Here is a 15,778-nt window from a genome sequence, read left to right as displayed (position 1 = left end):
CTATTAATTGGACCTTCAGATGCTCAAGGTCCACATGGCACAGCTGCTGTTTCACCCCAGAAATGGAGAGCTGGGGATGATGTAAGCAAGTGAGACAGGATCAGGAAAATGTCCTCGCTCTTTCAGGGCACTCCATTTTCACTTAGACTCATTATCCTTACAGCGGGAGAAGGTGTGACCAAGGGAAGACTAGCTGATGTGTTCCATTCTCCTTTTTCCCCTCCCATACTTTTTAGCTATACCACATTAGAGAAGAGGAACAATTATTTGGGATTTTGACATTCTCAAAGAACTTACATTTAAATTATTCTAGTGGAAAAGAAAAACCCAGTCCTTTCTTCTAAAGACAGTAAAACCGGCCAGCATAAAAATGCTCCCAAGCTTTTCAAGAGTTTCTTTGTACAAATAACTATGTATGCCATTCTGTATGGTAGCTCAAAACACTGTGAGTAGTATTTGACTAGTTTTTCAGCTCACTAGCACATGGATCTGGAGAACCAGAACCAGACACTGTATATGGACCAGGGTTCTGCAAATTAGGTTCACTGGAACAGAGAGTTACCCAGGTCTGTCTACCTGCCCACATCAAGGCAAACCGAGAGCACGTCTGGGACTTAGACACCATCCATCAGCGTATCGATGGGTGTCTATTGTTTACTTGATCAAATCATGTGCTTTGAAAAAGTTGAGAAAAAAGCCAAAAGGAACCATTTTTCTTCCTCACAGAGCAGTATTTCTCAACCCTTTTTTCATTATCACTCCTCTAAGTCTTTTCAAACTTTTTTCCTGATTGCTCCTCCTTGACAATGTAATGCCAAAGATAAACTGCATATCTGTGTACTGTGACTCTTTAGATGCCACAAGCCATTGTAATACCTCAGTATTTTGTGTCCCTCAAACACTGATCCCACCCCCACTGCCCAGGGATGGAGTGGGGGATGGTGTTGATACCCTTCCCTTAAGAATGTATGTCACAGACCTGTCTTGTGGGGTAAGAAGCAACAAGACACTTCCTGGGTACCACCCCTGGGCTTCCCTTTCCTGTCACTCTCTCTAAGACTTAGTATGAGCCTTGCAGGCAGAGAGCTAGAAGACCCAAGGTGACTGCCATGGCAATGTGAGGGCATCAGGGCGGAGATATTGACAGCAAGACCAGAGAAATGGTATGTTTCAGTAAAACCTTATGTTCTACAGTAGCTAGTGTCATGCTGACCAACACAAAACATGGACTAATGGGTAAAACTTTCAGCAATAAATTTATCCAAAGAATAGAATTACAGGTTTCAAAAGATGGTTATTCCATTGCCCCTTTTATCAGCCAAAGGGTATAAAACTAGGTTTTTCCTTCCATCTAATTCATTTTTTCAATATTATGATTAACTCAAAAAATAGAGCTCAATTTCTGCATCTTCTCTTTTGTCTACACACTTTATAGGCATAACAAAATGATTCCAGTTATTAGCTCACTTCAGGCCAAAAATAAAGAAGGCTAACAATACATTAACTTTTTTATTATCAATCAGAAAAATGCTGGTCAGCTCCTTGAATGATATATTGTTCAGCACATTAAATCCTTGAACTCAGCAAAAATGTATGAATACTTTCACTCCTGAAATCATAGTTTAAGAGAGACACATGGCAGGGTAAATGGGAGATGAGGATAATCAATTTAGATTGGTCTAAGTGGAAGAACAATGGATTGTTATTTTTTTTCCTTTATCTAATATACTCATTGAGTGTCCATAATACCCATTTGGATAATCATTTGATACCCAATTTGGTATCAAAGAAGTAGCAATGAGTAACCAAACTAAAACTTCTCAGCCTTTGGCTTGTGCTAGTGGTTAACCATCTGTTCTACACGCATCACCTTGGGGGAGAGCCAATGGACGTTTCCCAACTGGTATCACTAAAACGAGGTTATTCTCCTTTCACTTGTGCACCAGAGGCCCTGCTTTTCCTGTTTGAAGCTTGTGCCAAGTCTATATACCAGTCACTGCAAATTCCACAGGTTTATTATTAAGCTCTTCCTAAACATTCCTTACTGCAACATTTTGAGATCTCAATAGTGCTTCCAGGTGAAGCTCCGTCTTAAAACTAGCTTTCACCACAAAATAAAACAAAAACAATTTGTTGTTGTTTTGGTCGACATTCCCTCAATAGTGTGTATAACAGGGTAAGCAGACTAAGTAAGGCCTGTGTGCTAAATCTGGTCACCCTCGCTTTGCTTCTCTATTATCAAGAGCAGTGCTGAGTAGTTCAAACAAAAACTGTTTGACTTGCAAAGCCAAAAATAATTACTGGCTGGCCCTTTACAGAAAACATTTGTTGAACTCTGTTTTGTGACATGGATAATTTTAAAAATAAAAATGGGGGGAAAATTAAAACCTTTTTCTTCTACAGTTATAGAATTCAGATTTTAGAATTATTTTTTGAGCAGAATAATATGATTGTTTTTCTACTCCTGAGAATGAAATTTGGAACTATAAACCCAGAAATGTAGTAAAAACTTTATTGATAATGATATGAGTTATATATCAACCATCTGTTATTTTTATTGAAAAGTAGTATTACGTTTTCTCTTTGAACAATAATCCTATAAGCCCATTATAGAACAGACTGGGATTTTCCCAAGGCATAGATGTTTTCTTCTTAACCAAGGAAGCATGTTTGAGAAATAGACAGAAAGTAGATATTTTTACACCTGTATGTAAATTTAACATTAATATCCCAAATGATCTCTTCAAGAATATCAAGGCAAAAATATAGTGCAATTAATGTTATATTATTGCTGAATGTGATAATAGTTAAGGAGAATCAGATATCTGAGAGCATGAATATAGCAATCAGTGATTGTTCTCACCTGTACAATAGTATGTCTGCATCTAAATTTTTTGATGAAATCATTATATACATTTAACGTGCTGCTGTTTATTAAATATCTACTATTAAATATATTAAGCATATTAAATATCTACTAAATAGTACTAAGACACAGAGCTATAATAGACATTACCTTGTTCTCAAAGAACTTAAAGTGCAATAGAGATGCTAAGATTTGCAAACATAGTCCTTAAATTCTATTTTACATACTTTTAAAAATTTTAACATATTGAACAGAGCTAAGCAAAGCTTTATGCTTGAGTTAGGCAATTACTTGATTATCATAACTTTAACAGTATGAAAAAAGCCAATTTCATGCACTGCCCCCCTGCCAAAGATTTTAATCTTTCCTTCCCAGGTGACATAGTGACTAAAATTCTACTATATTTTAGCAATTAATTGCTTTAGGTTAAGGTTTTCCCCAATTACCTCCCAATACCAGTGGGTTATTTATTTAGATTTAAGTGCTGGCATTTTAAATATAAAAATCACTTAAATAATTACTTCAAGAGATTGCTTTTTTGCCTGATAATCTCACTTAAAATGGAATTGCCTATAGGTGATAAATAACACGTTGTTATGTTATTTATCAGATCACTTTCCACAAGAAATAGGACCCCAGCTCCATGAAGGCAATGGGAATTTCACATGAAGGATCACAAGAGGGAAACAATATACACAAAGTGGGGGTGGGGAGGAATCCACAAATCAAGTTTCGACTCCTCACCATCTATCAAGACTGGGTGTGTGTAAGGAGTTAATGTTTCCAATAAAATCAAGAGTTGGAAGCAGAGAGAAAGGTGATCTTCTCGGTTACCCCCACACTCCTAAAAATCAATCAGAGTCAATAGTATCGAAGTGGGATGATGGTGATAAAGAGATAAAGAAAAAAAAAGATATTTCCCATAAATTCTATGTTATTGATGACTGACCACACAGAGACTAATGTCCACAACAGGAATAAGCATTTATAAATTCATGCATTAACGCTCTGTTCTGCTCTAATGTAAAAATAACCCTTTGTTAACTTCAGATTTTTATGCCTTGATCATAAGAATAGCCACATGAAATTATTGACTAAGCCCAAAGCCGAATGCAAGATACTGAAATCAAAACATAGTTATAGGGAATTCTAATGCTTTATAATTCATTAATAGGTCATAAAACTATAATAAAGTAGAAAACTTCATGAACCTATTTTAACTGACATTGAGTATAAATATGACTTGATTAAATAACTGTGTTAACTGCCTGTCCAGGCTACAGCTAATAAGTCTACTCCAAATCTTAGCAATACATGTTTTATTTGCTTTCTACTTTATTTCTTTTATTCATGCATGTTTTATATAATACATATTATAATATATAATTATCGTGTTAGGATTGTTTTCCATTTTTACTTTCTTTGTGTCCATGTGTTTAGTTCTATAAAATTTTGTCACAGTAAAGATTTATGTAACTACCACCACAATCAAGATATAGAACCACAAACTGTTTCCAGTCACACCCCATCCCTAACACCTGGCAACCACTGAGCCTCTCTCCATCTCTATAATATTGTCATTCTGAGAGTTATATAAATGGAATCAGACAGGAGATACCCTCCTTTGAAGCATCAACTATGTTTTAAAGTATATATATGCATATATATAATCATATAATATATTTATTTAGTATAATCTTGCCTCAAAATTTATAAATGCATTTTATGTTCAATTTGATTCAAAGTACAATGAAACATTAGAGACAGCCCTGGGGATAAAATTGCCAGCTGGACTGAAGGGCAAATCATTCCCTGACAGAGCTCTATGCTTTAAAAATGGCTCAGTAGCTCTGAGAACTGAATTATATAAAAAGGTTCAAAAGCACTAATATCAGAGTATTTGGAGTAAACCTCCACACAGCCAAGAGCACTGTCTTTGGGTGGTCTCATTGGAGAGCATTCACTACAGGAAGAAAGGCAGCTTTGCTTTCCAAATGCAACATCCACCCACCTTCATTCGATTTTTCTAGCAACAGAGAAGCCCCATGAGTGATTTTGCAGAAGAAGGTGAAGATAAAGAGTTAATGACTTCTAACCAGGCCATAAATTAACCTGCTTTTTTACAAATCTGATGAAAGAGGTGCTTAGGACTAACAAACACACACATCTAAAAATAACTCCTCATTCAATTAATAGAACACTACACAGTCACTCTAATTAAAGGTGCTGGCCCGGCTAAGGACAATCAGTTCCCCTTTTTTCACCTTAAAAAGTTCACTGAAACACTGAAATCATTTGAACTTTATGTGGAAATAGCAGGTGGGCAGCTGATGAGAAGGGTGCCAGAGGGGGAATTCATTTCATTTTAAGCAAGGAAGAGTCAGCAGACTAATAGTCAAGCTGTGCAGAAGGTTAGGGTGATAAAGGCAGCCAAAGTGGCAAAAGCCAATCTGCATTTCCAAGCAATTTCTCAGATGGTCTTTGAAGTGGGAAGGGAGCCACCTGACACAGGAGGTACCCACCTCTGCCTTTGGGAGGCTCAGAGCAGTCCTACCTGGAGGAAGAGTAGTCACTATTCAGAATGGAAGGATTTTAAGACCCTATTCTAAATAACAATAGCCAACATTTTTTGAGTGCTTACTATGTGCCAGAAATTGCAATAACTGTGCTTACATGTATTACCTAGTGTAATACAACAAACCATTATACAGGTGATAAAACTGAGGCTTTATAAGTTATGTTCCTTGAGGAAGCTCAGGAACAAGTCAGTGGAGGAGCCAGTAAATAGACCTAGGCCAATTGAGACATTGTGCTACCTTACTGAATAGGAACAATACCTAATCCAGAACTCCTGTGACAATTAAGAGGGTCTGACACCTACTAGGTACTCAATAAGTGTTCCCAAAAAATTCTTCCACTAGTCTATATCAGACCCTAAAGAAATCTAACAGTGAAATTTGTTCCCCTTTGGTAAGACTTTGTGTCTCTAACAGTACTCTGAAAACCTACCAAAATACAGGCAGTATATATTATAAGCATACAATGTTTCTGAAAATTCCTACCAGATTGAAATAGGAAAGGTAGAACAATAGACTTCCGTGATCTAAGAGCTTTTCCATTTTCAGAAAACTAAAATACTAGAAAACATACTGCTTCTTGTAGACCTGGTCATTGATGATATCTTTTCTACATTTGACACATTTTCTTTAAGTTTCCAGCTTAAGTCTCAATGAGTAGCTGAATAAACTTAAACAGGTATTGCACTGAATGATTTCAAACTTTATAACATCAACAGTAGCACTCATTGTTTCCACTTATTTTTATAACATTTTAAATAGAATAAGTAAATGTTAGAGAAATATTGATATATTATCCAAATACTCATATAGAAAAAGATAGTAATACTGCCATCTAAATTGGCAGTGCATCAGCTTGAAATGTTTGTTCATCATCATAATTCAACATAAAAAATGTAGTTCATGTATATTGATGTTTAACACATAGTGAACATGGAAAAGTTATGTATTTCATTAAGCCACTCTACCAATTTCTACCTCTGGGATTTAAATTTGTTAGGTTACAAAAGCAAATGACTATAGATTCCAGGCAAGAATAAGACAGATTAGATATAAGGCTTTAGGGATGGGTGGAGACTATGGTGAACTCCAGCAGCACCTACCTCTTTGAAGACGACAGCTGCTGACTGCCATTAAGAAAGACAGGTAAAAAGACACATACTATTTTCTGGATTTTATGTGAAATCTCCTGATAGTTAAAACTTAGTAACTTTTTTTCAAAACATTAAAAACTGTGCCAGCCAAATAAAATATTTCTGAGGCTAGATCCAACCTGTAGACCAGGAACCTATATCCTCTCAGTGAAAGGCATGTAAGGGTAAATTTTGATTGGGGGAAGAGGGAGAAAAGAGTAGGCAGAGGGGGTGGTGCCAGAGGCCCTGGATTGAGTGTAAGTCCTCCCCTCTAAGAGCATCTCTAAGAGGGGCAGAGAAGGGAGAAGAAGTAGAAGGAGAAAATACAAAAGAAAGAAGTTTTGCCTTCTTCACAATACATATTGCTGGGGATGTGGAAAGAAGATGTCTGTGAACATTTCAGTGTTGTGAGGAGCAGTCAGACGAGTGAGGTGAAGCCCTTCAATGTCACGTTAGTGGTGAGCTGATGACAACCTCAGCAGTCGATGTTTCCAAGCACGACTATGGATAGCTCTGTGCCATGTGCTTTACAGGAATTATCGCACATTTATTTCTGACAACTAAATCAAGTAGGTGCCATTCTCCTCACCTTCCTGACAAAGAAACTGAGGGTTATAAACATAAAACAATTAAATGGCATGGCAGGCATTGAACCCAGGACTGTCTGATTTCAGTGGCTGAGTTCTTAACCAGTGTGCACTGCTGTCTCTCTTGCTGGGCTTGAAATGGGGCCAGAAGATGGAAGAATACAGTCCTTCTGAAACGTTGCAGGTGCTCAACCCTCCAGGACCTTAACAATCTAGAGAGAGCTAAGGAAGCACATGTTCTCCTTTTCCTGACAATGGTATTTGTTCTCATGAAGGAGAAATCAAGGTACCAACACGTCAGCATTCCACTGGCCTGCATGCCATTTCTATGCTGTGTGACACTGGCCAGGTCCCTGGAGAGCCCTGTGAAGCTCTCTAGGATTCAGTTCCTCATCTGTACAATGAGAACAGTACTGCTTTAGTTGCCAAAGAATGGGGACACCAGGAGGATTTCTCAGAGTCCAACCCAGTATATTTTCAAAAAAGGTGAAAGCCAGCATCGCCAAATTCCTTCAGCATCATTCTGTCACTCTTTAACGCCCCAAGGAGTTCACTTTAATGTGCCAGTTCTAGGCTCCCCACTGATCCCTGCAGATTTAAGAGAACATAACCCTGTCATTAATCACCTCTGAATCTGTGAGCTTTAGCTTTGCCTGCTTTTAACCAGAGTATGCTAGAGAGTTTTACAGGGGCTATGAAATCCTAATGTCTATGACCCCTAACCTCTACCTAAAGATAAAGACCAGTGAGGAAGACTACATATAAAATTGGTTTTACAAAGTTCTTTTTAAAAGCAAAGCAACCCACCAAAGTAGCCATTTACCCACCTTTTTTGAGGTGAGGAAATGAGATTTTCTGAGAAAAAAAAAACATTCTAAACCTCCACAACTAAAGACCTCAATGGTAACCCAGTATAGTTACATAACCTGAGTATCCAAAAGTAGAAGCTTAATAAATGTATGTTGATGGTGATTAAGATAACTAATACAACAGTTCAACTACTATTAAGATATGTGTCGTATTCAATACATGATTGGAGTGAAAGGTGTTGAGGAAAATGACCCACGCGAGCCCTGTATGTGAACTGACTTGAGTCCACCTATACTGTTTTGCACTTGGAAAACCTCCAGCCTGCTGGCAGTTCCTACCCCACAGGATTGTAATACACAATTGTGCTGCTGAGTTTAGGAATGTAGTTCCTTAACTTCCACTCTTTGAAATTTTGAGACATTAGCTAATTCAACAGCACCAGCAGTTTTTGATAGCTAAATGTATTCAGTGTTGAAATTTTAAAACCAAGACTCAGGAATGGTCAGATGTGGATAATAATATGATCTATCTGAGTCCCAAGTTTCAGGGCTTGAAAACTATAAAGTGTTCTATACACATGAGGCGACATGACTTACAAGTGTTGAGTAACTATATGGATTGTTTTCTCCTATGTCCAAGACTCTGGGGGAGTTACAGAGTAAAAGCCTTGTTTCTTTCTGGTTTTTTATACTGGTTTTTTCAACAAATATATTGGAAGAAGAGAAGGGAAGAGAAACCTATACATTAAAAGAAACTTTGAGGAATATACCAACAGATTGAATGCACCTTATTTCCATACCAATTTCAATTAATTATTATTTTTTTAAATGATGAAGCAAGGAAATTTAAATGTTTTCTGCATATTTAATGATATTAAGGAATTACTGTTAATTTTTAGATGGGATAGTGACTTTGTGCTTATATATTTTTAATAATGTTTTATCCTTTAGAGATACATGCTAAAATATTTATGGATTCTATAATATAACATCTGCGTTTACTTCAAAATAATCCTGGAACAGAAGAGAAATGTGTGGGAGTGGTTTTGGCATCACAAGGTTGGGTGTGAGTTGAAAATTGGTAAAGTGCAGTGACCACAAGTCGGGGTTCTATACACTATTCTATCTTTCTATCTCTTTTGTATATGTTTGAAATTTTTCATAATAAAAAGAAAAAAAACTCATAATAAAAAGGGAAAACAACACCTTTTGTCAGTTAGGGGAGACATTTGGGAGCCAGGGAATTCTCATAAGAGGAATGCTCATACATTTTATATAGCTTATGGCTGATTTCACATAAATTAAAAATGTGCTCATTTCTTTAAATGAGTTAGCCACAGATTCTCTTGTTGAGCCACCCACCTCCTGTGTATCTGAGGTACAGATCTTTCCAGTGGCCTGTTTGTACATCTTCACTTGAAGGATGATCTGAAGGCAGAGCACACTCATGTCCAAAACTGAACTTATTATTTTCCAACCAAACCTACTTCCTCATTCCTTACGTTAGTGTTGCAAACTCTGTCCACTAGTAGCCCAATCTACACACCTAAGAGCTGTTTCCAATTTCTCTCTCTCCCTTATCTTCACATCCACCTACTTGTCATGTCTAGTCAATTCTAGATCAGAAAGGGCCCATGAACAATGAAATGGCCTAGACTCTGAAAGTTACAGAACTGAAGAGGGAAACAAAGACTCTGCTATTCACCAGGTCACATCTCAACAGTTTAACCCAGTGCAGTCAGCTGCAAGCACACATAACCAGAGAGAAGAGCAGTAGTGATGGTAAGCCTGCCACTCTGAGGGAGGGTAATTTTAACCTCTCTGAGGGCGCTGATACTGTAAGAGCAGGCTGGTCATAACCTCGCTCCCCATCTACCAGAGAGCTCATGATGAAAATGTGTATCACTCAGAGAGTGATAAAAGTGTGAATCACTCAGAGAGGAAGAAAAAACAAAACCTGTCCCATAACAGGACCAAACCACAACCTGCAGACTACCAAATAAAAAAATGAAAAATGCTGGGTTGCTCTGACAGCAAAAGGAGACATTACCAAAATATTTTAAAATCAAGGGGAATAATAGTCAGAACTTAACTGCTGTCCACATACAGCATCTGAATCTATGTGGCAATGCTACCCATGATTCATCCTCACAAGTCAAACTTGGAGCCAGATGAGCAAAAGAAAACAAAAAGGCATTTGACAGGAAAGATGCTTGCAACACATTTAGTTTTGCATAAGCAATATAAATTTCCCAAGTATTTGACCTAAAGCATAAAACCAGCCTATATACTGTTCTAATCAATTAAGCCTTCCTGCATCAGCACTTTTTCACTTCCAACAGTTAAAGCCATCATGTTGTCTAATCAGAAGGAAAAATTCATGCAGACTGGTTTATTTCCACTTGTTTTTATTATATGTCTTGGAAAAAAGAGAATAACTTTTCAAACAGATTTGAAGATCTCTGTGAGTAGAAAAGATGAGTTGCCGTTAAATTATACCCATTTGAAAGGGAGAAGTGTCAAGATGTTACTTAGTGTTTGTCTTGGGGCTTTTCAACATTTTGAGATAAGAATGTGGGTTTCCATATATGAGAAATTTGTTTAGAATTATCCAAGTCCAAAAAAATAAAGCCTTCAACATCATTCTGATATTTAGTTGGATCTATAAAAATTACAAAAGTGAACATTCAGTAGTTAGAATGAGCTTAGGGAGAATCTGTTTCCTCCTTTGCTAGAACATTTATGGTAGGATCTTTATTAATACTGATAATAGTATTAATCAAGTATTTATTGAGCATTTACTATGTGCCAGGTGGTATGAAAAGCTCTTTGTATACTTTATCTCATTCAGTCCTCACCAAGTCCTATGAGATTATTACAATCACTGACCCTATTTCACAGGTGAAAACATTGACGCTACCAATTAATGAACATTTCATGAACTTCTTCTATAGATATGAGAGTACAACAGCAATGAATATCCCAACATAAACTCTTCAGAAAATTGTTTTAGTCCTAAACCTCAATGGAAAAACAATTTCAAGTTTTCACCTCTTAGAGCCTCAGAAAATATCTTCATAAGAAACAAAAGTTCATAACCAAGTGTTTTCCTATGAAAGTTCAATTCTGGAACTTAACCGGTATCTCCTTCAGCATTTAGGTCATTTCATTGCTCATTAGACTCTCTGAAATGCAAAGATACAAATTAGACTAATGTCTTAAGGGCAACTGTGTGCCAGATATTATGTTAGATATTTAATTTTCACAGCATAACTATGAGAAATTATGCTGCAGGTATAAACCCACAGCAAAGATATAAACAACTGAAGGAGGTTGTGACTGGCAGTTAGATCCAGGTTTTCTTATTCCAAGAGGAGGGTAAGAAACTAGGACTCCAGTTAATTGTCTTAGCAAATTAGGGGAAAAAATGTTTTCAACAAAGATATATTGAAACAAAGGGCCAAAGGGTGGAGAGTTTACTGAAGGTTTTTAAAATTATTTATTCAATTCCTGGATCTGGATGGCAAGACATAGAATGTTGTCATGGTCCCAAGCCTCTTCTGAAAATTTCAACACTGATCACATGAAAAGTGAATTCTAGAAGTTGGCAGCCCAATGCTCTTGCTTTAAGCAACACAGAGTCATCTGCTCCTCATATTTCTATTCAGATCAGCATTAGGGAATGTAAAAAAAAAAAAAGATGCCTCAAATTTAAGCAAAGAAATGGGGAAAATGAGAAACCATACCAACAAGAGCACTCATGATTCCACTGATCATTTTTAATCAGTGACTGTGCCCAATACTATTACCATGAATTTATAATTCAAACACATAATCAATAATGCTAGATGACATACACTGTTGACATTTTGCAGCAACTAAATTCAGCATTCTGCTATTCTAATAGTAGTAGCAGCAAATACTCAGGAATGTATAGTATGGATGTGTTCAGTAGTGTCTTATCATTTCTGAATCTCAAGACTTGATCTCCCAGTTTCAAAAAGTGCTCCCAAACCCCAAATACCAGGTGAACCATACAATATAGATCAATAGATTTTTTCATGTGCAATAATTGTTTCTGGGAGATTCCCATTAGTCCCAGAAGGAAGAATACTTTGATTGACCTCAAGGAACACAGCAGATGTGGATAAGCCATGTGTGCTGCTGACCTTATCAGAAGAAAGCCAGGCCTTGAAAATCACAGGGGAACACCCTGGGCATGTGTGTGTTGGCTGTGGGAAACCAAACAGCTGGTCAAATGTGTGCTCTCTTTAAAAACCAACCAAACCAAAAAATGCACACCATGACTGGGGAAAGGAGGAAAGGGAGTGTGTGAATTAACAATATCTCTTTATGTTTAAAAACACTCTCTAGAAATAGTAATGAGAATAGAAAAAGAGGAGGTATATTGTTAGCAACTGAAAATTTTCCACCCACTAGTAAAAAGAGTTTCTACATAAAACTTTGGAGGTCCAGTTGCTGAAGCTCTGGGGGACAGAGAAGTTAACTCTGTTACCTTTGAATTCTACACTGTCTGCTCTGTTTAGGGACTCTATAAGATGGCAAGGAGAGGATGTAGAATTAGCAAGGTTGATTTCTTGTAATTATAACCCAAAGAAACAGGTTAAAATTAAGAGGGGATTGGGAGAGAGAGGAAGTGAGTGAGGGAGGGAGGAAGGGAGGAGGAAAAGAAGGGAGGAGGAAAGAAAGAAAGAAGGAAGGGGCACTCAGGACACACTATGGGAAGTCTAGATCCACTGAAATCACTACCCAACACCAATGAGGCCAGATCTCACTGGGGCAGAGGCAATCCGTCGTCCCCTGCCATGAGCTGGAAAAGGAAATTGAGTACATTGTTAGTACAGAAGAATCACAAGCCACTGCACTCTGAGAAAGCAACATGTAATCCTGGACAAAACACAGGGATAACAATTTATGAAACAAGTTTTTACAATCTCAGGTGAAAATTATTTCAATTGTGTAGCAAAACCAATGCACTGCTGAACAAATAGAACAGATGAAGGGACATAAAATAAGCTCTGGTCCATGCACACTAAGATGCCTTCTAAGGATTCACAGCAGGTGTGAACTCAGGGAAAAGTTAAAATATCAATGTCCCTCTTATAAATTCCTTAGAATTTGGCTAAAGGACTGCGATAATTTTACTCACCCATTTATTCAACTGGTATTTAAGGCAGGTCCACAATGTGTTCAAGCAATATATTAGGTGCTTAGAGACCCAGGAACAAAAGAAGACAAGGATCCTTGCCCTCAAAGAGCTCACAGCTGAACAGAGGGAAAATATTGTGCCATTAAATTTACTATAATGTTGTGTAATGGCACACTATGGCTAAATGAAAGGGTCAGGGTGATGGAAATGAAGAGGGGGCAGATGGAAAGGCAAAAAGCAGAAGATGGAATGGGTGATCCTACAACACTGAGGAAGCTGCAAGGAGTTCAAGTCTATCAAACTTGCACATCTGCCTAGCAATCACAGGTCTCAGCACTCCCTCGTGCCTCACACTGAGCCAGATTAACATATTTATGTTATCTGCCTAGCCTCTGACACATCATAAATTTGTGCCTACAATTCTTGAGCTAGGTCATGACCAAGAGACAGACTACCTAACTCTACATGTCAATTGCAAACATATGAGGGTGTTTTAGGTTGTCACTATAACTGCAGGTGCAGCTGGAAGTTGTGACGCAGGACCCAGGAATGCTCCACATCCTGCAAAGCCTGGGGAAGCTGCTCACAAGAAAGATTTGTCTATCCCAAAATGCCCACAGCACCTCCTTTAAACACTCTTGGCCAGATCATGTTATGCTATAACATTTGAACTATAACCTCATTATTTACTGTCTGATTTATAATACTGGCTCTACATGAATTATTAACCTTTCTATATTGCTAACAAGAGAACACACCCACAAAGAAAATAATTCCAGAGATCTTTATTTGTAATTGATGCTGACCAAGAGACAACACATTTTACTACACTGAAACAAGGGCAATATTTTCTTCCCTGAAAGAGCAGCAGTATCTGGTTTCATAATAAAGAGTCTTCGTAAAAACAAGATGTTCCTTCCCACTACAATTTCATACCAGTGCCTCATTAGAGAAACTGGAGGGAGATTTATCCAAAACCACCTTTAAACAGTTAGTTGTTACATGTGCAATTTCTGGTATTGCCCTCCTTTTGATGTAGAAAGTGCTGTAGAAGAGATGAGGGGCTACTTCTTACATGCATCGGGAATCAGAATGATGCAGTAGAAATGTTTCTGGTTGATGGTGCAGAGCACAGACCAAAATGGGAATGGTTCAGAGCCACTCATGTTGACACTCACTATTTCTACGATCTCTCTCCTGGCATGAAATCCAAAAAATAAAAGACATTACAATTGTAATACTCTTGGTAGCTTCAAAGAATGTATAGAAAAGGACAAATGATGTGTTCCCTGAAATTGAAAGGCAAGTTACTGGTACTTTACATAGACTTCATGACTCCACCGAAAGTGATAACGGAAGGTCTGCTTCCCCAAGGTTAATCCTGGGAAATGACTACCCAGGAATACACCTTTGGTGACATGCATGACGATAGACAATAATCCTGTGATCAAACCATGACTTGAATTTTTCAGCAGGTCAAATAATTGGGAAAATGAGACAGAGACAGGTCTTCACAAATCTGTAATCATTAAAGAGCTGCAAGGGGACATTCTTAGGTTGCAAGGATGGAAGGTCTCTATTAGGTTTTCTGATGAAAGTATAAAACTACTATTGTGGGATATCATCCCCCAATGCCCTTACTACCAATCTTCTTGAAAAGTGAGTCCACTCTTGATACCCCTACTCTATTATTCCCACTCTCATCAGTCTGGCTTCTGCTGCTGGGGGGATTCTCATACCATATTTAGTAGGGCATCAACCCCCAGCCCAACAACCTCTTCCACACTCACCATCCCTGTTGTCTTTTCTCAGATTCATTATTCATGCAGCATTCTGAGATACCACTAGCTGCATGTATTATTCTAGACCTGGATGAAAACAACAGTGAACAAGAGAAGCAAGGCCCAGCCCTTGTGGACTTAAGAGTCTAATCAAATGGAGGTGAGATAAATAGACAATAAGTGAGAAAAAAAATGAACAAAAGGAGTTTATCAACTAGCAAAAGATGCGGCAAAAAAAAAAAAAATCAAATAGGGTACTAGGCTAGACAGTGACAAGGGAAAGGGCTACAAAAGACAAAGGAGCGTTTGCATACTGGGACCAGACCATCTGTGTTCATATCCTGGCTACACCACTGATTAGTTGTGTGAGGTTAGGGGAGTTGTGCCACTTCCTTGTGTCTCAACTTCCTTGTCTATGAAATGGGAATAATAATAATACATGCCTCACAGGGTGGTTTTGAGGGTCAAATAAATTAATAAGTGCTTTCTATAAGTGCATTGAACAGCACCTGGTATTAAGAGCTCAGTAAATATTAGCTGTTACTTCTATCACCATTCTCATTATTACTTACATTGGGTGGTGAAGAGAAACCTGTCTGAGGAGCTGGCATTTGAGCTGAAAACTAAATGATGTGTAGAAAGCAGCAGAGAAAAGATATGGGGGAAGATTATTCCAGGCAGGGGGCGAAAAACATGATGGGGAAAAGCTGGAGAGGTTCCTAGGAATGGAAGAAAGGGCAGTGTGGCAGGTCATGGATGGGGGTGGGGGGTGGCGAGAAATGAAGTCAAAGTGGTGAGTAGGACCAAATCAAGTACAGGCTTATAAATACATAAAATGCCTCTCTGTTTTGTAAGT

The 15,778-nt window shown here is 37.9% G+C and overlaps 1 long non-coding RNA gene across 1 annotated transcript in view; it reads right to left on the bottom strand.

The window, feature by feature from the left end:
- The window catches only part of LOC150005993 (uncharacterized), a 301,478-nt gene that overhangs the window by 58,609 nt on the left and 227,091 nt on the right, over positions 1 to 15,778 (bottom strand). The gene's annotated exons all lie outside the window — the stretch shown is intronic.

Source organism: Furipterus horrens, unplaced genomic scaffold (assembly GCF_987537825.1).
Source record: "Furipterus horrens unplaced genomic scaffold, mFurHor1.1.pri manual_scaffold_6, whole genome shotgun sequence".
In the NCBI taxonomy this organism is placed as follows: Eukaryota; Metazoa; Chordata; class Mammalia; order Chiroptera; family Furipteridae; genus Furipterus; species Furipterus horrens.
This window is presented reverse-complemented; position numbering and strand designations above follow the sequence as displayed.